This window comes from Dipodomys merriami, unplaced genomic scaffold (genome assembly GCF_024711535.1).
Source record: "Dipodomys merriami isolate MVZ:Mamm:240054 unplaced genomic scaffold, mDipMer1.0.p SCAF_25, whole genome shotgun sequence".
NCBI classification, from domain to species: Eukaryota; Metazoa; Chordata; class Mammalia; order Rodentia; family Heteromyidae; genus Dipodomys; species Dipodomys merriami.
Window position 1 is genome coordinate 4806712 of NW_027203937.1, and position 26611 is coordinate 4833322.

At 37.5% G+C, this 26611-nt stretch overlaps 1 protein-coding gene, 1 long non-coding RNA gene and 1 pseudogene across 4 annotated transcripts in view; 2 read left to right on the forward strand and 1 right to left on the reverse strand.

The window, feature by feature from the left end:
- Positions 1–26611, reverse strand: part of Tmem135 (transmembrane protein 135) — a 234834-nt gene that overhangs the window by 89096 nt on the left and 119127 nt on the right. The window lies entirely within an intron of this gene.
- LOC138836318 (rho guanine nucleotide exchange factor 39 pseudogene) lies at positions 17746–20161 on the forward strand (annotated as a pseudogene).
- The window catches only part of LOC138836325 (uncharacterized), a 55964-nt gene continuing 49638 nt past the window's right edge, over positions 20286–26611 (forward strand). Inside the window, exon 1 of the long non-coding RNA XR_011374936.1 lies at positions 20286–20322. This is a non-coding gene — a long non-coding RNA (uncharacterized lncRNA). The remainder of the gene's footprint in view (positions 20323–26611) is intronic.

Here is a 26611-nt window from a genome sequence, read left to right on the forward strand (position 1 = left end):
TAATCCTAGCTACTGAGAAGGCTAAGAGACAAGGATCGTGGTTCAAAGCCAGTCCAGGCAGAAGAGTCTATGAGACTCTTGTCTCCAATTAACCATCAAGAAGTCAGATGGAAGCTTCGGCTCTTTGGTAAAGCATGAGCCTTGACAAAAAAAAATCTCAGGTACAAAGGACTAATGGAATAGGACTGAAGACCAAGAAATGAACCCACAGACCTACAGCCATCTAATCTTCAATAAGGGAGCTGAAAAAAAAACAGATTGGAAGAAAACAGCCTCTTCAGTAAACGATGGTGGCAAATTTGTTAAACATCTGTAGAAAACTAAAGCTAGATCCTTATATATCACCCTGCACCAGCAACAACTCCAAATGGATCAAAGACTTGAGTCAAAGTAGACATCCTGAAAACATTACAAGAAGGAATAGGAGAAAGCCTAGGGCTCCTTTGCTCAGGCAGAAATTTTCCTTAAAAAGATCCAGAAATACAAAAAAATCAAAGAAAGGTTGGACAAATGGGATTGCATGAAGCTGTATTGTTTCTGCATGGCAAAGGATATAGCTAGCAAGATCAACAGAAAGGCTATGGATTGGGAGATCTTCACTCGCCAAACAATAAACAATGGTCTCATGTCTAAAATATACTTAGAACTCAAAAAATTAAATCTCCTGACAACAAATCCTCAAAGAAACAACTGGCCAATAAATAAGTGGGCTAAAGGCTAAAAGAGAAACTTCTCTGAAGAGGAAATAAGAATGGCCAATAGACACATGGAGAAATGCTCAACCTCTCTAGCCATAAAAGGAATGCAAATCAAAACAACATTGAGATTCCACCTCACCCCAGTCAGAATGGCTAAAATCAAGAAATCTAATAACAACAGATGCAGGAGGGGATGTGGAAAGAAGGGAACCCTACTACATTGTTGGTGGGAGTATAAACATGTTCCACTTTGGAAAGCAGTATGGAGATTCCTCAAAAGACTCCACATACATAGAGCTCCCCTATGACCAGCAATCCACTTTGGGCATTTACTCAAACGATTACAAACAAGGCTTTACTAAAGCTACCAGCACAACTATGTTTATTGCAGCATTATTTACCATAGCTAAGATATGGAACCAACCCAGATGCCCCTCAGTAGATGAATGGATCAAGAAAATGTGATATATGGACAATGGGAGGAAGATGGCAGAGGAGAAGCTGGAGGCTAAACAAGCTCTCACATAGAAAGCAGTTTTAGTGTTCCAGTGAACAATCCTAGCCGAGAGAATCACACCAAGTGTGCCATCACAGTACAGAGAGTTTGGCCAGAGAGGGAAAATCCAGACAAGGAGACAGATCAGAGCACTTACCGGTAGTTGAGGCTGTGGCCGCTGCAGTGGAAGCCACAGTGGCTGTAGCCACCATAACTACAACACAGAGAGTCTGGGACAAAGGCTCCAGATGCAGCAGGTGAGCGGATTCTACTCAACACCAGCAAGAACTGACAAGGAGCAGATATCTTCATCCTGCATATCACAGACCAGAGACAACATAGGAACCAACACTGGGTGTGAGTAGAAGCCTGACAACCTCACTCCTTCTCAGGGAGCAGAGGAGGGAAGGCTGCCCCTCCCCCACCACCAGAGATCTCCATCTTTGATACTGACAAAGACCCAGCTAAGCAGCTAGCTCCAACTCAGGCCTTGGAAGAAAACAAAAGAGTCATTTAGCAGGTCACAGGAACCTGACCTGACCTGCCAGGCTCAGCTTCACCCAGGGAAAAGTCACCTCCGCCCAGGCAGAAGCAGCTCCCCCACCCCCTCCAGGAGTGACTTTCTTCACTGGGTAAACGGAGCTAGAGGCTGCCCATCTCTACAGCAGCCTAGACAATCAATTGAAACGCAATAAACATAAACCCTGAGAATGGCTCCAGGCTGGGCTCTGTGAGTGACTCAGGAGCTAGCCCCTCAGGGAAAAGCTAATGTTTGCTGAAAGGCTTTAACCCTACCCAGAATCTAGCCTCATCAGAGCATCTCCAAACTAGAGGAAACAGCCATCTCCATCTACTGTGATACTCAAAGCAGAACTACCTCCCACTGAACTAGCCTAGGAAGAGGATCACAAAATCCTGGGTAAGGCAGAGCATTATTCTGCCTGCTCAAACAAACTGACTTAAGAAAAAAAATCAAGCCACAGGAAAACCAAACACCACAAGCAGACCAGAGACTACAGGAAGAGACTGGTTACAGACACAAGGGAGATACAGGATCTTCCAATTCCACAACTCTCCCCCCCCCCACCAAAAAAAAAAAAAAATCAAAGAACTTTTTTGTAGCATTTTTAAATATTTATTTGTTTAAATTGTTTTCTATTAATCTTTTTTTCTCTCTTTTTTCCTCTGATCATTTTTATTTTTTGGGGGTGTGTGTGTGTGTGTGTGTGTGTGTGTGTGTGTGTGTGTGTGTGTGTGTGTGTGTGTGTGTGTGTGTGTGTGTGTGTGTGTGTGTGTGTGTGTGTGTGTGTGTGTGTGTGTGCGCGTGCTTTTTTGTAAATCTCTTTTGACCTGTTAGTCCCTTTTTATTTTTATTTTTTTATTCTTTTTTTTCCTCTTTTTTTTGTGTGTGACTTAACTGCTGTTCTGCTCATCCCCATATATAAACCTGTCATCGATTATTAGGCCTTATCCCCCATTGTATATGAACTTAATCCAGAAATTTATTACTTAATTCACAACTTCTTAGGCTTAACTTCTTTGATAGCAGTATTATATCTTTATACCTATATAATTTTCAAGTAACTAACTTTAAGAATTGTTATTTTTTAGTTTTTCATCTCACCTTTCTATCCCTCCCTTACTCTCATTCTATCCTTCTTCTCTCAATATCATTTTTTAAACTTACATAATTTTAAGTGTTTTACTTTTTAAATTTAAATTTTTGTTCTTCCTTTTTTTTTAATCTCTCTCCTATCATTCTGTCAAATCCATTTCCCTCTCTGAGATTAAGACTTGGTTAAATTCACTCTCCTTTTACCTTCTCCACATCCCTCTAACCCTATTTTTCCCCACATTTCTCCCTGAATCTAATAATTTCTGATTTGCCAAATTCTTCTTTGCTGTTCTTAGCCCATTAATCCCTAGTTGTTTGATGTTGAATAGATTGTATCTGTTGAACTAGATTGTATAACTACAGGACTTTAGCTGATGCTTGCCTTAAAATAGTGTTCTAGCACGAAATTGGTGTTAGTTTTATACCAAATGGGCAGAACAAGCAGGAAAAACACAGAAAAAATGGCAATCCAGGTATCTAAACTCCCACTCATGGTAATCCGGTGACAGAAGACTTAATGAATAATCCAGAGGAGAGTTCCAAAAAAGCTCTACAAAAACTACTGGTAAAAAGGGTGAATGAAAACATTGAAAACCTGCTAAGGACTCACTGCGAGCATGATAGGGAGAGAGAGGCGGCAAATCAAAGATTAATACAGGAATCTCGTGAGCGAAAGGAAGCTACTCAAAGATTGATACAGGAATCTCGTGAGCGAGAGGAAGCTACTCAAAGATTTATATAGTACTTGAGTGAGCAGGTTGAGAACAGTCAAAGAGAAATAAAGGAATTTCATGAACAGGCTGAGCACAGTCAAAAAGAAAGACAGGAATTGTGTAAGCAGGCTGAGAACAGTCAAAAACTACAGGAATTGCGTGAACATGAGGAAGCTCATCAAAGAGTAATACAGGAATTGCGACAGTGGGATGAGAATAGACAAAGATCAATAGAGGCATTCATAGAATCCATAAACAGACAGCTGAAAGAAGTCAGGGAGACCACAAATGGAATGCTGAATGGAGCCTGACAAAAGGAATGGGAATGCAAGGAAACCATAACCAATCAACTAAGTGATTTGAGAATAAACACTGAACACCAAATTAAGGAAGTAAAGGAGCTCACACAAGATCTAAAACAAAACTCCAACAAAGAATTTGAAGCCATCAAAGCCGACCAATTATAAGGAAAAGAAATAAAAAAAAAAAGTAGAAAGTCTTGACAGTAGGTTAGACCATGCAGAAGATCGAATCTCAGGAATTGAACACAGACTAGATATTACAGAGAAAGAACATGCAACTACCCAAGACAAATCCAAGAAATATGATAGATCTAGTCAACATTTGGAAGACACTATCAGAAACCCTAATGAGGATAATGGGTGTTGAGGAACACCTAGAGACAGAAGTTAATAGTCTAAGAAATTTGTTTAATAGGATACCAGCACAGAACTTCCCAAACATACAAAAAGATAGGCCTATTCAGATACAATAAGCTTTTAGAACCCCAAATAGACCAGACCACAACAGGACATCCCACTGTCACATTATAATCCGCACAGTATCAATTCAGACCAAGGAAAAGATCCTTAAAGCTGTCAAGGAGAAAAGAGCAATCACCTATAGAGCTAAACCAATTAGAATCACCTCAGATTTCTCAGCAGAGACAATTAAAGCAAGAATGATATGCCATGCCCTAAAGACAAACAACTATCAACCAAGAATACTGTACCCAGCTAAACTCTTCTTTATAACCTAAAGACAAATAAAAATCTTCCATAGCAAAGAAAAACTGAAACAATATATCTCCACCAAAACAGCCCTACAAAAGATACTTAAAGATGTCCTACACATAGAAAATGAACAAGACCACAATAAAGGCCAGGAAACCACACCCAAACTGAGAATCCAAGAACCATAGGAAGAACCCAGTTGCCTCAGCCCTCAAGAAGGTGGATAACATGGCAGAACTCCCAAACACCTCTCAGCCCTAACTCTCAACATAAACTGACTTAACTCCCTAATTAAGCAATATAGATTGATTACTTGGATTAAAAAGCAAGATCCTTCGATTTGTTGCTTTCAGGAGTCACATCTTGCCCATAAAAACACATTTTGAAAGTGAACGGCTGGAATAAAATCTACCAAGCAAACGGCCCCCATAAACAGGCAAGAGTTGGAATACTAATATCAGATAAAATAGACTTCAAATTAAAATTAGTGAGAAGAGATTAAAAAAAGGTCACTACATACAAATTAAAGGATTTCTCCTGCAGGAGAATATTACAATTCTAAATCTCTATTTCTTTCTTGTGATTGTTTCTAACATATTTATTTATAAAATGATTTTTTGTTGCTTTGTATGTCCCTCCCCCATGGTATATACTACAGTATTTGATGTTGGTATAATTTGTGGAGGAGAAGGGAAAAAAACAAATTGTTTAAATAGGGATACAGGTGGACCCATTGCAACAATGAGATGTACAATAGTTAGGCCGAAAAATGAACGATACAACTTTGGACCGGCAAGGGGAGGGAGGGGAAGGGGAGGGGGGAGTGGGAAGGGAGGGGAAGGGGAAACAAAGGAGGAGGCAACAATACTTGATAAGAAATGTACTCCTTACCTTGCCCATGTATTTGTAATACCTGTGGATGGCATTTTCTTTTTTTTTATTGTAAAGATACTATACAGAGGGTTACAGTTACATGAGTGAGGTAATGAGTACACTTCCTATTGAACATTGTTACCCCCTCCATTGTTTTCCCCCTACCATCCCTTCACTCCCTACCTTCCCCGAGGTTCTTCTTTTTTTTTTTTTTGATTGTGATTAAGTGATTACATAATTTCCCAAATTTCACAGTATTGTGGAATAATGATGTTCATTTAAAGTCACAAGTTCATTCTAACTTTCCTGGAGCAAATTTTCTATCCCAGTCTATAACATATAACGGTGTTCACATATTATACACCATACATGTGATCAGCAGCATGGGGATATTTAGTAGTCGTTCGACCAGATGAGTGGGAGTTCTTTGTTTCTTAAGTCCTGTTAGTTTTCTCATATCACATAACATTTTGGATTTAGCATCCACTTATCAGAGAGACCATGTACCATTTGTCTCTTTGCTCTTGGCTTACCTCGCTCAACATGATTCCTTCTAGCTCCATCCATTTCCCTGCAAATGCCATTATTTTGTCATTTCTAATGGCTGCATAATATTCCATTGTACATAGATATCACAATTTTTGGATCCATTCATCTGTGGTGGGGCATCTGGGTTGTTTCCATATCCTAGCTACTGTGAACAGTGCTGCAATAAACATGGAGGTGCACGTGTTCCTGTTGTTCAGGGTAGATGCCTAGAAGTGGTATGACTGGGTCATAAGGGAGGTCAATCTTTAGCTTTCTAAGGACCCTCCAGACTGCTTTCCAAAGTGGTTGTATAAGTGTACATTCCCACCAGCAGTGTAATAGGGTTCCTCTTTCTCCACATCCCCTCCAGCATTTGTCATTGGCTGATTTGTGGATGTGGGACATTCTGACTGGGGTAAGGTGGTATCTCAGGGTTGTCTTTATTTGCATTTCCTTCATGTGGATGGCATTTTCACAAAAAAAAAAAGAGAGAGAGAGAGACAAATGAAGAGGAAATGTGGAGAATTCAGTCAAGAATCCAATGTCTCAGGGATGGTAAGGGGAAACAAAGGAGGAGACAATACGAAATGTACTCATTACCTTGCTCATGTAATTGTAACCCCTCTGTAAGGTATTTTCACAATAAGAAAACTTATTTTAAGTACTCCGATGTCTAGCCTACCAAGTAAGAAGAATGGGGGAAGAGGTGGATAGGGGAGTTGTGGGTGAGAATGTTGAAAGGGGTAACATTGATCAAGATATAATGTACTCATTAATGATTTTGTTAAATGATAACAACTAGTTAATAATGACAAAACAAAAATTTTAAAAAAGAAAATGTGATATATATATATATATATATATACATACATACACAATGGAATTATATGCCTCCATCAGAAAGAATGACATCACGCCATTTGTTAGGAAATAGAAAGACTTCGGAAAAATTATATTAAGTGAAGTAAGCCAGGCCCAAAGAAACACAGGTCCCATCGTTTCCCTTATTTGCAATAACTAGCATAAGTCTAAGACAAGCAGAAAAGGTCAAAAACTATGTACATATGACCATATAGGATGTTGTTAAGTGAAATGAGCCCCAAGATAGGGACGCAAGAGGTTTTATCTTTGTTGCTGTTGTTTATAATGTACTTATAATGTACTATGGGATTCTTTTTTGTTTCTTTTGTATGTTCTTCTCCCATGTATAATCCATTTTCACAGTAATTGATGCCGGTGCCCTGGATTTTGTATATACATTTTTCTAATTTGGGGAGGGGAAGGGAAATAACAAAATGCTGAAATAAGGATACAGGTTGACCATTATAACAATGAGATGTACAAGACACTATGTTGAAAACGAACTTTACAGCTTGCGGGGAGGGAGCAGTTGGAGAGGGAAGGGATGGTAGAGAAAAACAAAGGAGGCGGTAACTGCTCCATAGGAAATGTACTCATTACTCATATAACTGTAACCCCTCTGTACAGTACTTTTACAATAAAAACCATATTTTTAAATAATCTTAGGTATAGCTCCCAGGGCATAAGTTCATTTTTTTCCATACAAGAAAAAAAGAAGCCAGATGCTGTTGGCTCACACCTGTAATCCTAACTACTCAGGAGGCTGAGAGCTGAGGATCATGGTTCAAAGCCAGCACAGGCAGGAAAGTATGTGAGACTCTTATCTCCAATAAACCACTAGAAAACCAGAAGTGGCGCTGTGGCTCAAGCGGTAGAGTGCTTGCCTTGAGCTGAAGAACGCAGAGGCAGCGCCCAAGCCCAGTGTTCAAGCCCTGCGACCAACCAAAAAAAAAAGAATTAGAGCTTTTACAAGTTTCACTTGATAATGAAATACCTGCTAATATCCTGTATGCAGAAAATAAAATAGTAAGCTAAAATCTCTACGTAAGAGAGCACATTATTTATGTAACTAACCAGATTTCAGAAAAGTAAAAACAAAAATATTCCATAATCCTCAAAACTTCTATAAAATTATTATTGTATTAACTTTCTAAAATGCCTAATTCAGATATTACAAACAAAAGCTAAATACCTGTCTTGTTTATGGATGTGGTGAGATTAGAGTATTCAAGCCCTGAACCAGTTTATCTGTGGGTTCACCAAACATGATTAACAGTGGCAAACATGTTACTTTGTCAACTCAGAAAAAAATTTCAACTCCCACATGTCATTCTGCACGTTAAAGAGACAGAGGTGAAAAGTTCTGCCTTAACTCAGGACAAACTTACAGCTGAAAAAATATTGTGTTTTCAGTGGGGCAAAGTAGACAGCTCACTGTAGCACAGCCTCCTTGTTATAAATAGACAATTTGTAGTAATTTCATTATTTTCCCCCAAAGGGAGGTATTCCCATTAACCTCAAGCAAGAATAAGAAACAGACTTGAGGTGACAGGATTTTCCCTCAGAGACATTACAAAAATAAAATAGAGCTTCCAGATTACTTTAGAAAGGTCACAGCAGGGACATCTACAGTATAGCAAAGCTGCTTCTTACCATCTGATAAACGTAGAAATGGAGGCTATTAGCTAAGGTGGTCAGTAAAACAGCACAACTCACTACTGCATCAAACCACACTCTCCTGCAGACAAAGTCTAACAGCCCTGCTACAGCTGAGCTCACATTTTTTTATGTCCACTGAGAGTCAATTTATTCTAGATACATAACCCAAGAGAAAACAGCCAACAAATAGGAGGCTACAGATTCTCATTAATGCTGTTTGAAACAGAATATGGGTAGGTTCCTCAGGTATGGAATGCCACTTCTCCCAATAGTGGGCCCTGGGCCTATAATCAAGCCATTTGCCAGTTCCCTAGGTATCAGCTCATTCCAGACATCATGTAAGAAAATCCCTCCTTCATTAGGCATGGTATTGCTCATATCTGGTTGCTTCTCACCATTTCTGTCCAGCTGTGGATTCCTCTCTTCCTACTCACTTCTCACTGATTAACATTTCTTCAAGCAGGAAAGGTCATGAACTGATGTTTTTCCCTAAAGAACATTCAGATGAGTCTTAGAAAACATTAGATTGTGGTTGAATTCTTGTCTAGAGGAACTATAGAAATGCTTCTCAGCTCCATTTCTTTGAAGAACCTAGTTATTCAGTGCTATCTTCCAACATAAACCAACATACAGGGTTGTCTTCCAGCTTCTGTGCTATCAGTGAAAGGTCAAAGCCCAGGCTGTGCTGAATAACCTTAAATTTTTTTTCATTTTGATTAACTATTTCCTATCTAGTGTTCTATCTAGTATACAATAAAAGACACTGATAATAGAATTTTCCAAAATTCTATAGAAGTATTATAACAGTTTCAAGAGAAGATAGTGCTCAACTAAAAACCACCACTGACATTTTTAAAACTTCAATAAAGACTTTGATCAAATTGAATGGATTTAGGGCACTGAGAAGAATTATTTATGTAACCTTATTTTAACAGTGCATAAAAAGGGTAGGGGAGAATGCAGTCAAGAATTCAATGTATAACCTACAAAATTAAGAAGAGTAAGGGAAGGAGGAAGTAGGAGAGGGATAAGTAAGAATGTTGAAATGGTGACATTGAGCAAGATATATTGTATTCATATACAGCTTTGCTAAATAGCAACTCCTTTGTACAACAACTTAAAGATTATATACACATGTATTTATAGATACAGATATATGTGTGTGAATGGAAAAACAAAAATATAGTACAATTGCAAAAGCAAGTTTAGCTGTCATTAGCACTTATAGGCTCTAAAGTGACTAAAAAGAAGAGAGAGATTTATAGACCATAGGTTGCCTCTATCCTGGAAACCTTATACTTTGAACTCCAGTTGTACGTGGCCAACCTTGTGTAAAATTTGTGTTCCGTCAGTTTCAAGGATAAGGCTGATCTGACCTAAATTAATGCAACAAGGAGTCTCCCTCTGCCCAAATACAAAAAACAAAAACAAAAACAAAGTAACTTTTTAAAAGGCACTAATAACTAATTACATAAAGGGATTAATATTTGGAAATGTTTCCATAAATGTTTCACTCCTAGCAGTATCTTACTTTAATAATGATATGAATATTCAGTATGTACTTAAAAGTAAATAGGAATATATGCACAATTTCCTGATGAAATCAAATTAGTAAGCTTTCTAAATACACTCAAAACAATGCACCATGAAAGCTTTATGCACACTTATAATCCCAGTACTCCGGGCTACGACAGGAGGATTTCATTGACAACCTAGGCTATATATTAGACCCTCAATGGAAAAAATCTAAGTATGATCTTTGCTTTTCTTATTTTTTTTCATAATGACACATTTCTCATCTCCAGAAAGTTTTAGAATGTGGAATGTGATCTTCACATAGTACTTTAATTCTTCCACTATGTTAACAGATCAGTAATTGTGAAATCCAACAAAAATTGCCATCAAAGGAAAAATGAGTTTGGCTTTTCTTTTTTTCTTGTGGTACTAGGGTTTGAACTCAGATCCTTGTACTTATGGTATGCAAGCATTCTACAGTTTGAGCTATGTCTTTGGTCCTTTTTGCTTTAGCTAAACACTTTTTGTCCACATTGGGCTCAAACTGTAATACTCCTACCCATGATGCCTCCTGTTTAGTTACAGGCAACACAGCAGCATGCCTGACTTTTTTGTGTGTATGGTAGTGACTCACTGATTTTCTTTTTTCTCAGAACAGCATAAAACCATGATCCTTCTGGCTCTACCCACCATGGAGCTATGATTATAGACACTACACCCAACCTAGTTTTATTTTCATTCTAAATTGTTTTTCTCAAGAAGGTGTCATTAAATGAGAAAAATTAGACTAAAGTTTCCTCAAACTTTTTCTTAATAGTTCATTTTATGTTTTCAAAGCCTTTGTAGTAACTAGCATAGTTTCAGAATTGTCTTTTACTTTTCCTATATTCTTTATTCTTTTTAATTTTTTCACTCTTTTTTTAGTGTATATTAAATGTACAATGCAAGGGAGACTCATTATTCTATCTGTTTTATGAACACATTCATATTGATTTCTATTTTAAAATAGTAATAGAATAAATGTAGACTGTCTAGATTATACTCCAAAATAATGACTTGAAAAATGTCAGATACAATATAGATGGATGGATAGATAGATAGATAGATAGATAGATAGATAGATAGATAGATAGATAGAAACATCTTAGGGTTAGAATCAAACACATTCATTTTATTTAGTCATATAAACCACAGATTTGGTTACATCTCTCACACAGACTCTGTGTGTGTGTCTGTGTGTCTGTGGGTGTGTGTACACACTTCTCTTGGAGCTTGAACTCAGGCCTGCACACTGTCCCTGACCTTTTTAGCTCAGAGCTAACTAGCATTATTCCACTTGAGTCACTACTCCACTTCCAGCTTTTTTGGTGGTTAATTGGAAATAAAAGTCTCATAGACTTTCGTTCCAAGGCTGGCTTTGAAGTCAGATCCGAACCTTTTGAGTAGCTGAGATTACAGGCATAAGCTACTGGTAACTGGCTTCATGCAAAATTTTTAAGGGTCTACTTTATAGGTCACAAGGCTACTATTAAAACACACACACACATACACACACACACACACACACACACACACACACACACACACACACACACACACACACACACACACACACACAAAATACTTCTTGTTGATCCAGGTGTGATGCTTATAATCTCAGCTTTTAGGAGGCTGAGGCAGGAAGAAAAGGCATTTGAGGTCAACTTCAGGTACATATTAGTAAGACTTAGCCACAGATTTCAGGCTATCTCTATAAACCATATCTAAGACCATTGTAGTCTTCACACACCCAGTTAGAATGAGGCTAAGTAGTATCTCAGTCAAGCAGGACTGCTCAAAACCAGTCTGCTAGAAAGTGATTAGTGGAAAGAAGTAAAATTTTCCAAAGTATTTTGAAGCTGGTCTGACATAATCTTCTTGATCTTTAAATTTTAATTAGTAACAAAGCATATTAATTGTAGTAAAAGCTGCAATGCTCTGAAGAGCATTTCTAAATATACTCTTTTTGGTCTATTAAATAAAAAGCATGGCAAAAAAGAGGTAAAGATGTATGCTAGCCAAAGCTTTCACCTGGAAATCCTGTCTTTAGCAACCAATATTCTGTACTATTACAGCTGAAAATACCATCAAGGAAAGCAGTGGCTTCTGACAAACACTGTCCCCGGGTCTAGACTGGTAGCCCTAAGCAAGCATTTTTTTAATGTTCAAGTCAGAAGTCAAAGAGAAACAAGTATTTGCAGAAACATGAAGCAAATAAGGAAAGAGTGTAAACTTGCCAGCTTTCAGTGAAAAAAGAAAAATATATTGCTAATTTCTATGATTGTATTTTACTCTTAAATTGACATCATGAATTAGAACCCCTTTTGTACAACTACTTAAAGGTAAAATTTAAAAACAAAATCTTAGACCTTTATGTGTTTTGAGATCTATCAGAGCAAAATTAAATGCTTAATACTGCGGATATGTGAGAAAACAGAAAGAGGGCTTCTAGCAATAGGCCAGGAAAAAGACCTCACCAGAATCCAGCCCTGACAGCAGCTTGCCTTTCAACCTCAACCTCTAAAACTATGAGAAAATGAATTTCTGCTGGTAAGTCATCCAGTGTGTAGGATTTTGTTATGGCAGTACCACAGACTAGTACAATCTTACAAATGATCCTTCTTACCCAGTTAATTATAGACTGCTCTTAGTTCTAATAAATTTCAATATTCAAATTGTTTCCATTAATATTTTAATCTACCTGAGTTATTAGCTCAAATTACCTATGTGTGATGAATCTTACGTGCATTTATTTTTAATGTCTTGACTGAATTTTTATTCAAATAAGTGAAATAGATATTAAACAAGAATTGTATTGTCCTACATTAACAACTTACGCACACTTATTTTGTCTAAATGTCAACTTGTAAATTTCATAGTACATATTATAGTCCTGCAAGTAGATAAGTGGCAATCTTGCAAGGTCCTGGCAGAATTCCCATGAATCATCGGGCCAAAAATGAGAGTTGTGCATTATCACTATACATGAAGAATAATAACAAATGTTGGCTGGTAGATACATTTTTCAGATTACCTAGGTAACACAATAAAGGTTGAAGGGCCTAAAAGAACTAAGCCTAGTAGAGCCATGAAGCATTGAATAGATCTAGAAAGTTGAAACAGAAGTATACTCTACAGAGCACAAGAGCAATAGAATTGATGGTGTGATGGGCATGGCAAGAACTTACTGCTTCTAACTTAGTATCTGTGCCTAAGACCAGAATTAGCTGCATTAATAACTTCTGGCTCTGAATTGTTTTAAAAATTAAATGGACCAGCATCTAAACCATACATTTTGCTAAATCTCTTAAGCTGAGTTTTAACCTGGGCACTAAGTAACTTTTGGAGATGAATAATTCTTTGTTGTTTGGGAAAATGGAGCTGTCTTGTACATAGGATTTTTAGCATCATCCCTGGCCTTGGGAAAATGGAGCTGTCCTGTACCATAGGATTTCTAGCATCATCCCTGGCCTTTACCCGCCAGATAGCAGTCCCACCATCCCTTCCCAATGATAACAACCAAAACAGTCTTCAACTATTGTCAAATACTTTTGGAGAGCAAACATAATTTTCCTCTATTGGAACTAGTACCCTAGGAAAAAACCTTCAAAACATAGATAAAGTAAACCTGAGAACTATTTAATCTACTTCTATCTCTTTTCTGCAACAGGGATCACTTCTCAATGAACATAGGACATCACTAAGTAGCTTTCATATGGACACCTCCTAGAATGAAAACTCTCCATATACCAAGCAACCAAATCTATGTTTTAGTTCCATGTGAAAACCAAGTTTGATAGCTTTCATTATCACACTAAATTTTGCTTTTCCCTAACTCCTGGTTAGGTTAACTCCTGGTTTTAAATAAATTAATCATTTTCAGGATTGGAGGAATGGATCAGTTATAGAGCACCAGTGAAAGAGGTACTGATTTCAAGTCCCAGTCTTGGACCAAAAGGTAATTTAAAAATAAAAATAAAAAGACTTTCAAAAGCAAGATAATAATCTCTTTGCCTTGATCAGAACTTTGTAAATCAGAACTACAAACAGACAGGAAAACATCTCAGCAAACACTCTAAATGTCCTGCTGTTAAGGTCCCCAAGCCATTAATGGAGGTACAAAAAAAAAACTAAACTAATTGTAGTTTTACACAGGCCCAGTCTTGGAATAAATGTGTGTGTGTGTGTGTGTGTGTGTGTGTGTGTGTGTGTGTGTGTGTGTGTGTGTGTGTGTGTGTGTGTGTGTGTGTGTGTGTGTGTGTGTGTGTGTGTGTGTGTGTGTGGTGTGTGTGTGTATGCAGCAACACTTAGAAGCATTTTTTTAATTTCTTAATTTTTATATCCTTAAAATTATAACATATAATTATAAATGCTTCTTTTCTAGTTATTTTCTGCTCATTTAAAATAGTCCATTTTTATATATTAATTTATCATTTTAAAAAAAGATCTCATGGTAGACTAAATGATATGCCATATTCAATACACTGAAAACATTTTTCTTTTGCTGGCTTATTACACTGGCTGGCTGTTTACTTAGAGGTAAGTAAGAACCTAGTATATATTATTTTTTTCTGTACTTGATACACTAAATTTGAAGAATGCTATGATGTGTTTTTAAAGTATCTCATAAAATTGAAACATTTAGATTCTCCTATTGGAAAATATATCTTAGAAATAACTTAAGGCAAAAATAACGTGTATTTCTACAAGACCATAAATCATTTACATTTTAACTAAATAATTAGCCTCACATATCCAAAACTCAGCTGGCCAACAAGTCCAACTATAAACAAATCCAATTACCTAAAATGTTAGTTTTAAAGTTTTAGTTTTTCAAGCACAGAAATTCCTTGTTCGAACAACACAAGACTTGCAGACACTGTAAGTAAACCAAATGCAGAAATGCTCTGCCTGATGTACAGCAAGGGCCCGAACTCCCCCTGTCTCCTACACCACATCGTCACTAGTAGGCTTACCAAAAATCTGGATACTTATTTAAAATATCACAGAAAATACTACTGGAACACATTCAGGAAAAAAAAAAAGTCACTATGTCCTCCACCTATGCTCTCTTCTCAAAAAAAAAAAAAAAAAAAAGATTCAGAAACAGGGAGGTTTGAAGGAAGTAAGACCTTTTTCCAAGGTAAGTCTGTTTTGAGTTTACATAATAACTTGGCAGGATAGGTTAAATGGTCTTCAAAAAACAGCAAATTAAGGGGGGTAAAGGAGATGGTAGAAGATATACAAACATAGAATAATGAAGATATAGTTGAACATAAAGAAAAAATAAAACCCTGGTCAAAATGATGTATTATTGAAAAGAAGGCCACAATAATTTTCCCAATCCTCTCATCCACTAATGAAGAGATATAGTTGTGTTCTCTTCTCTTCCTCACCCTCAGATTTGTTTTGCTTCAAAAGATATGAAAAAAATGGTAACATGTCAGGCACCAGTGGCTCAAGCCTATAATCCTAGCTACTCAGGAGGCTGAGATCTGAGGATCACTGTTCAAAGCCAGCCCTGGCAGGAAAGTCTGTGAGGCTCTTATCTCCAATAAACCACTAGAAAAACGGAAGTAGTGCTGTGGCTCAAGTGTTAGAGCACTCACCTTGAGTTTAAGAGCTGAGGGACAGCACTCAGGCCCAGAGTTCAAGCTCCACGACCAATCGAAAAAAAAAAAAAAAAGTGATAACGTGTAATACTCCACAGTCTACTGCTCCCCTTTTAGCCTCTAGAGATTACTATGCAAAGAAATCTGACCTATCCAATTTAAGGATGAGCAGCAACAATGACATAAAAACCAACCATCAACAAGCAAGGCTCCAAATGACTACTGAGACATGAGTGTGTCTAGAAGACACTGTACAGCAGAGCCTGAACCAAAGTTGTGACCTGCAGAATCATAACCAAGTGGGAGGGGAGGACAGAGCCCACAGACAACATGCAAACACAAACCTCTCCTGGGTTAGCAGCCAGCCTTTTTTCAAGTCATTAAATTTGGGAGTACTTTACCATGTAGCAATAGATAATAAGAAAAAAATCAAAAAGTTAATGCCATCTGGAGATCATTTAATGTACAACAAAGATCCATCTCCAAGATGCTAGGTCCTAAGGTATAAATATTAAACCATAACATGCCTCATAATAATAAAAAAAATTCTAGCTATCACTAATGTCTTGAAAAGGCAAAACATGTGACATATTATTATTAAAACAAATTATATAAGGTAATTTAAAATGTTTTTAAAATCAAAACTAATAGGGGCTAGGAAGGTAGCCCAGTGGTAGAGTACTTACCTTGCATGCATGAGGACCTCAGCCGGAAGTGGGGCTGAGGCTCAAGTGGTAGAGCGCTAGTCTAACAGCTGAAGAGCTGAGGGACAGCGCCCAGGCCCGGAGTTCAGGCCCTAGGACTGACCCCCACCAAAAAAAAAAATCCAAACTAATAGAAAACTTGGACATTTATGTTCTTGAAAATCACTTTATAGTCTTTAGAATACTACAGAAATTACTACAGGAAATAAGAAAATTTCTGTAATGTCTATTCTTCATTATATTTTTCATTAGTTCTGAATAGAAGGTCATTGTGTATATATAAAACATAGAACATACTTCTTAATGATCTAATAAAGATGCATATTTGGGGTGCTAAAATATTCATTCAATATTTTAAAAACTTGGCTTAAAAAGTCTTAAAACTAATTAGTTGTTTTAATAGCAGAAATTTGGCATAAAGCAACCACAATTTCACTCTTTCCTTCCCTTAACATTCCATGGTGATATAATATGGAGGAGTTTAAATACCATTCAATTTTACAAATGCTGTAATTACTAGTGTGTGTATATATGTATATATAGTCTTATAACATAATGCTGCAGCCAAAGAAAATGTTGAAACTCATGAAAAGCTATGCCAAAATCTAGTCTACATAGGTAATATTTTCCTTACAAAAAAACTCTTATTCACTTGGTGATTTACATAGGGTAGCACACAAAGAAGTAACTTTCCAATACAGGTCTCCTGTTGATAAGAATTCCCTAATCGTACCTCTCACTTTTGTCTACCAGGAAAACTACTGCAATGCTGTCAGGGTGAAGAAGATCTAAGTACATAGAAGTCTGAAAGGGCTGAATATCACCTTGAAAGATCACTTGATCACCCCATAGGTCTCTAGTAATAGTTCATGGCACTAATGATTCACAAGAGAAATGAGAGGGATCTCATTCATGTTTTCAGAGACTTTGAAATTAAGAAATTAAGATGCAAGGATGGAACATGCATGCACTCTCCATTATGTTCTCTTCTCTTGGATATTAAGTTACCTACTCCTTCTATGAGGGATAGGATTCAAGAACAGAAGGTAAGCCTGGTGAGTTTATTCTTCAACCAAATTGGAATGCCATAAATATTATACCTATGATCAACATGTTTTGAGTGATAATAAAGCTATCCTAGGCCTATTATCTCCATGTCTGAGAAATTGGCAAACTGAATAAAGTTCACTAGAGGCCCATTTCTTTTTTTTTTAATTGTGAAAATATAGAGGGTTACAATTACATGGGCAAGATAATGAGTACATTTCTTATCAAGCATTGTTGCCTTCTCCTTTGTTTCCCCTTCCCATCCCTTCCCATCTCCCAACCCACTCCCACCCTGCCGGCCAAAGTTGTAAAGTTCGTTTTTCGACATAACGACTTGTACATCTTAGGGATACAGGTGGACCCATTGCAACAATGAGATGTACTAGAGACCTATTTCTGTATGAAAAGTTTAAACTGGATTCCTTGGTTAGTACAGATAGAAATTCTGCATTAGAGACAAGAACTATTTCTTTGCTGCTACCTCCTACATGTCAAGAGGTACTTTTCTTTTTCTTTTCTTTCTGCTTTGATAAATAAATCAAAAAGTAGAAGAGAGAATTAGGTATCAAAACAACATTAAAGTCAACTTGTGGCTTAGAACTCAAATGTCTCCCTGAGGGCCATACGTTGCAGGTCTGGTCACCAGCCCGTGACACAATGTAGGAAATGAGGCCTAGAGTAAGGAAGCTGGGACATTGGAAACAGACCTTTGCAGGAGCTACTGCAGTTCTGGACTCTCCAGTGTCTCCTTTGTTTCTGGCCACTATGTGGTATGTCATGCACGCTCTATCATGCGCTTCTACCATGATGTACTTCTTGCCACAAGTTAAGAACAAAAATAGGTCTTTTCCGCTTAAAAGGTCAGATAATGTGATGTTAGGAAAATGAACCCTTAAATATGTATTTTAATGTTTTCATTTCTTTCATGCATGTGTTTCTAACGCATTTATAAGATTATTTCTTTGTTGCTTTGTATGTCCCTCCCCCACAGTGTAACCCCCGCTTTCACTATATTTGATGTCAGTATAACATGTAGAGGAGATGGGGACAAACAAGTCGTTTAAGGATTCAGGTGGACCTGTTGCAACAATGAGAAGTACAAAATGTCATGTCAAAACCAGCTTTACAATGTCAGTGTGGGGAGTGGAGAGGGGTATGATTGGGTGGGGGGGGAGGGGGGAGGCTGGGAAGGGAGGTGAAGGGTAAACAAAGGAGGAGGCTGCAATGCTTGGTAAGAAATGTATGCATTATCCTGCCCATGTAATTGTAACCCCTCTGTACAGTATGTTCTCAAATAAAAAAATAAATAAAATAAATAAAAAAAATAGGTCTTTTCTTTTTCTACGTTGTCAATTTCAGATATAAGGATCACAGTGCTAGAAACCTGATCAGCATTAGGCCAAAGTCTATAGCACCCATTAAAAGGACTGATTCTTAAACAAATATTCTCATTTTAAACACCAAAAATACAGAGTGGGCCTCTAGGTCAGTCATGGCGAGCCTTGGCCTAGTGGAATGGGAACAGTGAACCCCCCCCACCCAACCCCCCCCCCACCCCAGCCCAGGAGCTGCTTGGAGACTTAGTGGCACTATCAGGAACAGCTGAGGCTGATGTCCTCCTATTTCTTGGGAATTCTGAAAGCCAAGGGGACCCTGAGCCCACCAGAGCGTCAGGCCCTGTTTGATTCTTGGGAACTCATCTATGGCACCAGCCAAGAACTGCTTCCCACTGGGCACTGGTGGCTCATGCCTGTAATCCTAGCTACTCAGGAGGCTGAGATTTGAGGGTCGCAGTTCGAAGCCAGCTGGGGCAGGAAAGTCCATGAGACTCTTATTTCCAAGTAACCACCAGAAAACGAAGTGGAACTATGGCTTACGTACTAGAGTGCTCACCTTGAACTGAAGAGCTGAGGGACAGCGCCCAAGCCCAGAGTTCAAGCCCCACAACCAACACAAAAAAAAATCTGCTTTCCTACCTAGAGGAAGGGAACTGGGGGACAGGGGCTAGAAGGGGCACTCTCCCCACCTGGGACTCTACACCCAATTTGCTGCCAATGCAGAAAGATCCCAGACTACCTTACTGGAGCAGATAAAAAAAAATGTTTCTGGAGGTGTGTGCAGCTTCCAGAAGGCTACTGAGACTGGGGGCCTTCAGTGCCAGGACCTACTCTCCCTACCTCTGCAAAGGCTCCAGCAGTATGAGAATCCCACCATTGCTTTGGCTGAAAACACAGGTCCCAATAGCCCTGACCACCAACAGCTAACACAGGCTGCCTGGCTAAATAAGTGAGACTGCCTAGAGAGTCCAGGCTATTGGTTAGGAACAGAAGAATGGCCAGCACCTCCTGTGTGTCCAGGCTCTGCTCAGTAGATACCAGGCAATGGGTCTTATTTAAGATGCTGGTTTCTATCTCAGGACTGGCTGTTGGTGATGCCTCCCCCTAGGAGGTCTCGACCTCAAAAGTTCTTTCTCGTTTCTGATGCACTCTTTATAGCCAAGTCCCAACCTTTGCTACACCTGAGGATTGGCATTTTTGTTTGTAGGACCCTCTACCCCATGGCCGAGTATCAACTTCAAGGAGTCTTTGGACACTCAGGAGACCCTTCTGGTGGACTGCTTAGTCTGTCCATCCCCACAGAGAAGCTACTGCTTATCTCCCCAGACCAAGAAGACCTGTCACATTGGCACCACAGCCTAACTTTAGCTAGAACTAGGGGACTCTCCACAGGACTCAAACAAATTCTGGAACTCGGGTTATTCAGGGATAGGTCAGAGCCAGAAGCATAAAGCAATCTTCTGCACTAAATAAAGCACAGAACCCTACATAGTTGGACAAGGATCATTTTGTGTTTGCCAAGCTACTCCAGGGCATTTGACTAGCTCTAAAGAATTAAAAAACCAACTCCAATACAGCTGAACCAGATCCTCTGATGCTGATGAAGGGACAGGTAAGTGAATGCTGACTGTAGCTGATTTATCTACTTTGTAGCTTTGTAAAGGTGGCTGTTTTTATGTTATATATAGTTTTTCTTTTTGAGGCAGGGCATCACTGTGTAGTTCAAGTTGGCTTCAACCTTCACATTCCTCTGGCCTCACTTTCTGAGCCCTAGGACACAGGCGCATACCACTACACCCAGCTGTTATGTACAGCTCCTAGAATTTATTCTCCTGCTAGATTTTAATAAAGTGGTGTTTTTAATTATTTTTAAACCCATTTGCACATCACTGTGGAATGTTACAGGAAAGTCTGAAGTTATGGTTCATTTAGACTTATCACCGCTAATCTCAACAGTAGTATGACCATGTTGAGTCAATATTTAGAATAGTATTTCATCAGATAAAATACACACTGTTGTTAGGTCATATATAAGTGTGTTTTAGGTTTCATATATCCACATCTGAAACTCCAATTCAACACAGAGTACTAATTCGAGTTATTCATTCTATAAAAAATTAACAAGATACTTATACTATGCTACAGATGAAGTAGAGAACAAACTAGATAAATACTAATTTGTAAGCTTAAAAAAGCTCCTGTTCTATAGAGAATTTGTAAGTGTAAGTAAATATTGCTCAAACTGTGTTGCATCATTCACTTTGGAGGTAAAAGTTCATCATATGAACTAGAAATCTGTTTTTCTTTTTCTGTGTGTGTGTGTATGTGTGCATGTGTGCACACTACTAAAAGAACAGCATTAAAATAACTATTTAGCTGGTTCCTCTCCCTCTACTTTCCTTCTATCAATCAGATATATTCCCCTAAAAGAATCAGACATATAAAAAAAATGCATACCAACTCAAGAAAAGGATGGGCCAAAGTCATCAAATTCCACAGAGGACCTTGTGGTCTCTTAGATTCTGTACTATCTGCTTACTTTCTATCTTCTTTTCCTGGTTAATTTAGATACACTTCTCAACCTATACATCTTACTGAGGCCATGACTAGGAAGCTTAGAAACGTAAGGCCAAGTACAAAGAACTTCACAATAACCATGACATCTCTTGCTTTAAACATATCTATGAAGCAAGAATAGCTACATGATGGTAAAAAAAGAGTATATTTAAATGACATGACAAATGCAACTTCATTAAAAATTTCATTTTCTAAAAGGCAGTAGTTGTTCTACAAAGTTCTAAGATTTTGAAGTTCCAACACCTGCACCTGACCTGGGGCAAATTAAGTAGCCTCTGAACCTCTGTTTTAAATTTATAAAATGGGACTAAGAATGGTGTGTAGAGCTGTATTGAGGACTTAATGAAATAATAAACTTATAAACAGGACTTAGCATATTACTTGGCACAATGAGGTTCAATAAATGCTGGTGATTATAACTTGGAAAATGTATGCTTTTAATTAAATAAACAACGTAACTTAATGGCAAATTATTAAACTGGAAACATATGTCCTTGAATTCCAAAGACAAATCTATGAGACACCTGGAAAGTTTACTGAACCTAGATCAGGTACAGCAAAGGTCACAGGAAATAGGAAAACAATAATTATAAGGCAAGAGGGTCACAGCATAATATGCAAAAGCAATACAAAGGCACAATTATTAGTTTCACCAAATCTAAGCAAAACTTTGTAAAGCTCAGTTTATACTGAGTCTCCACTAAAGGCCAAAGTCTAAAGCAAATATCTCATGGCAATGAACTAAAACATATCGGAGGTACATGGTATAAAAATTTCCCTACCTTCCTTCCCTCATGCTTTGTTCAATTTCCCTTTAATTCTGTTCTGAAATCATCAAATTTAATCAGAAAACTCCCTTCAATATTGGTAGCTAGGAACTACTTTAGTGCTATGCCATCCCATGCCTTGACTAGAAAAAAATGAATACCTTCATAATGTTAGGTATCAGAACAGGCTAAGAACAAAGAATTTTGATTAGTTCCTAAATGAGCTATCCACACAACAGATTTTACCATACATATTAATATAAAATAACATGTTCACCATGTAATTCTAGTGACTCAGGAAGATGAGACCCAGAGATCAGTGCTTCAAAGCTAGGGAAGAAGTCTTTGAGATTGTACCTCCAACTAACCTGTAAAATGCCAGGCTGGAGGTAGAGCTCACGTGGTAGCACTCCAGCTATAAGCAAGAAAGCCAAGCAAGCGAGAAGGCCCTGAGATCAAGCCCCAGTACCAGCATGAGGGGAAAAGAGGGGAGAGGAGAGAAGGGGAAGAGAAAGGAGGGGAGGGGAGAGGTGGGGAAGGGAATAACCCAATAAAATTAAGAATCAAGGATTCAAGTTTAAGTAACTATATAATACAATTAACAAATGTATAAATAAGACTAGTGAAACTGAAAATAAAATGCAGACAATACTAATTCCCACTATAAGAGTTTTAAAACTACTAGTATATTGTCAAAATTTATTTAACCATTACACTTACATACACTAAATTTTTAATTTGGTTAACTGTTCTATATGCACATAATAAAGATTCTTAAACTAATATAAAATGTTAATAGTCTAAACAGATGTTTCTGATCACCCTGGTAATACTACTATAGGTTATTTTATAGATACTATACAAGAATTTGCCTTAACTGTGAGATTCTTTTGTACAACATTTCATCAATAAATACTGATCTATGAAAAGTTATATAATATTTATTATGCAATTGGAGGGGAAAAATAACACTTAAAAATTTTCTGAATGAATTGTATGTCCACTGTTTGCTTTTCCAGGGTTTGTGACTTCAGACTAGTTATAACAACTTTTGCATTATCTAAATTCCATCTACTCTGTACAGACATTGCTGATCACTGAACTAGAGCATTTCATGCATCACACATTATTCTCAGATACCATTCTACAACCTTGCCAACAATCAAGATGAGAACATTTCTGTCAAACCAGATGTAAAGTTGGGATTCAACAAACAATTTGTACGATTAATCACATTTTAAATAACTAAAACAGTGGCTCACAAGATAAAATTAATGATGTGGGGGAAAATAAATTAGTAAGACCTGAATACCTGTGGTCAGCTTATGCATGAAGAGGTAATCTCCCAAACCTTAGAGAATAGTAAGTGCCAATAGACCTGCTGTGGCTCCTAATATCCTAGGTCCCTGCCATTTAACCAGTAGCACTCTGATGGAGGACACTGACTGCGGAAGAGCAAAAGCTTTGAGAAATCTCTGACCCATCTGATCATTTCATGGCTGACCAAAAACTTATTTTGTAAAAAGTAATTTCAAAATATTGTACTTGGGATAACAATGTGACAAACAGACTTATTCATCTGGCAACACAGGGCTGTAGGAAGAAAACTGTATATTTGTCTTCCATGTTTCTTCATGTTTTTCTCCATGTTTTATAAGCAGGCACATTTTGTTCCAAATAATCTTTCATGGATATTTGTGTGTAGTGGAAAGTGATGAAAGATGGAAATATGTTGATGCTCTGAGGCAAAAAGGCAGGCATGTTTACTTGCCAGTATAAAAAATAAACAAGTTACACCAAGTATTACAATGAAACCTTCTTGTCCTATTAATGTATGCTAATTTTTTGGGGGGCGGTACGGTCATAGGGCCTGAACTCTGGGTCTGGGCGCTGTCCCTCAGCTCTTCAGCTCAAGGCTAGCGCTCTACCACTTGAGCCACAGCGCCACTTCCGGCTTTTTTCTTTTTGCTTATGTGATGCTGAGGAATCGAACCCAGGGCCTCAGGCATGCAAGGCAAGCGCTCTACCACTGAGCCTCCTTCCCAGCCCTGTATACTAATTTTTTAAAGACCAAAATCCCCCAGTTTCAAAGTTGCACTGTACAGTAATCTAAAATAATTTCAGGTGTCACTTGGCCTTCTTCACTTTGCTCTGTGACAAATACTGGTCAAGAAAACAAGGCAATACTCCCCCCCCACACACACACAAACTATTACTATTGCTATGAGTAATGTCAATTTTTGTTTCAAACAAGAAATCTCATGGCTACTGACAGGTTCATTTATTAGTCTATAAGTAAGATAAAATCTCAGGCACTTTATAATTATTAACAATAATTCTATTTGCCAAAGAGGGTAATCATAAATCACTTAATTTCAAATTATAGTTTCCTGTATAATAAAATAGAACCTACTTTAAGTACTAAACAATGAGAAAACTGAATTTAGCAAATTGCTTGACAGTGAATATCAATCATTATTTACTGCAACATGTTGTAAGTGTAAACAATATAAATTATGTTTTATACACACACACATAAAATGCCACTTGTTTCTCAAGAGTTAAATATGCTAGTAAAAATGTAAAATGTGGGGCTGGGAAGGTGGCTCAGTGATAGATCGCTTGCCTTGCATGCCTGAGGCCCTGAGTTCGATTCCTCAGCACCACATAAGCAAAAAGAAAAAACCCAGAAGTGGCGCTGTGGCTCAAGTGGTAGAGCGCTAACCTTGAACTGAAGAGCTGAAGGACAGCACCCAGGCCCAGAGTTCAGGCCCCACGACCGGATCCCCCCCCTCCAAAAAAAAATTTTTTTTAATGTAAAATGCTAAAGTGGTAAAAGCAGGTATTGTTTATCAATTTCTTTAAAAAGAACATCTGTATATACATTTTTTATCTCCCATTGTATTGAATAAATGTAACTGTATGATAGCGTTCAGAAATGCCCTTTAAATGCTATTAAAATAAAGTTCCCAGATTAATATATTTTATTAATGGTATTAATATATTTTAGCAAACTATGATTTTTTTTCACTTAGTTATTATGAATTTTTTTTCAGGTATCAGTTTTCTAAGAACATGAAGGGGAAAAAAGAACACTAAACATGAAAGAAATTCAATTCCCACATTTCCCAAACCAGAGGTTTTTATAATGGACAGCTGACATTAGCTGTCATCATATGATAAAAATAACTGCTCCAACTTAAGGTTATATTTCTGACTGCATCAGTAATAATGACTGCATATACAGTCACAAAGTTACAGAGGAATGGGTATCAACAAACACCTTTTACTGAATAAAAACTTGGAATTGGCTAATTTAAACTGCACCTACTGACACTCTAGTTACAATCTCAGTGAGGTGGCAATATCTATTAGAAAAACTCCTTACATTTTCTATCTCAGTACTAATTTGTTTTCCATACAAAAAAGTTAATGTAAAAGGTAAAAAGATACTAAGTTTAGTGAAAATTGTTACACATGAAATTACAACATACATTTATGCAATCCTTGTCCAAAAATGTAATGATGCACCACAGCATAATCTTCTTGGATTCAAATTCTGAATTTATAAATTCCTTGCACTGTAGTCTTGGGAAAGTTACAAAATCTTTCTCCTGGACACTTCAGGTATCAAAAATGAAATAAAAAAAAAAAAGCTCTATTCTGGAAACTTAAAAAAAAAAAGCTAAGATTATTCATCACTTAAAAGAAATAAAACTATCAAACCAAGACAACACATGGAAAACTGCATACTGTGATTTAAGTATGCTACTTAAATGTCTTATTACTAAGTGAAAGAGAACAATCTGAAATGGCTATATACCATGTGATTCTACCTATATGATATCTGAGAAAAAATAAACTATGGAGATAGTAAAAAGACTATGGTTCTCAGGGGATTTGACAGAAGAAGGGATAAGATTTTTAGGATAGTAAAAGTATTCTGAATGAAATATAATAATAGATGCATATCTTTATACATTTGTCAAAAACCATAGGAAATATACTACCAACGGTGAGCCATAATACAAACCCATGGACTTTAGAAATAATTGATATGTCAATGTAGGTCTTTGCTCATATCAAATGTGCCACTTTGGTAGGGGTTACTGATCATGGAGGATGGCTGTGCATGCACAGTAGCAAAGCATATAAGAGAACTTCCTGTATTGTCCAGGAAACTTTGGAGCCAACATGAAACTGCTCTAAAAATTAGAGTTTCTGATTAAAAAGAAAATACTCAAATTAAGAAATCATAATCTAACAGAATTCTAAGGTTTCCAAAAAATGAGATAATTCAAATATCCCCTTTATGATACTTTTCCATTGATTTTTTTGTGTGTGAAGTTAGACAAAAGCCAAAGCCCTGTAAGGCCTATATGACAAAAACGTAGGTGGGTAAGTCATTTATTACTGAAAGTACAAATTGTGCTATATTATCCCATAATTAAGTAACATTACTTCTCCTCTTTGCCCCCTGCCCCCAGTCCTGGCACTTGAACTCAGGGCCTAGGCATTGTCCCTGAGCTTCTTTTGCTCAAGGATAGCACTCTACCA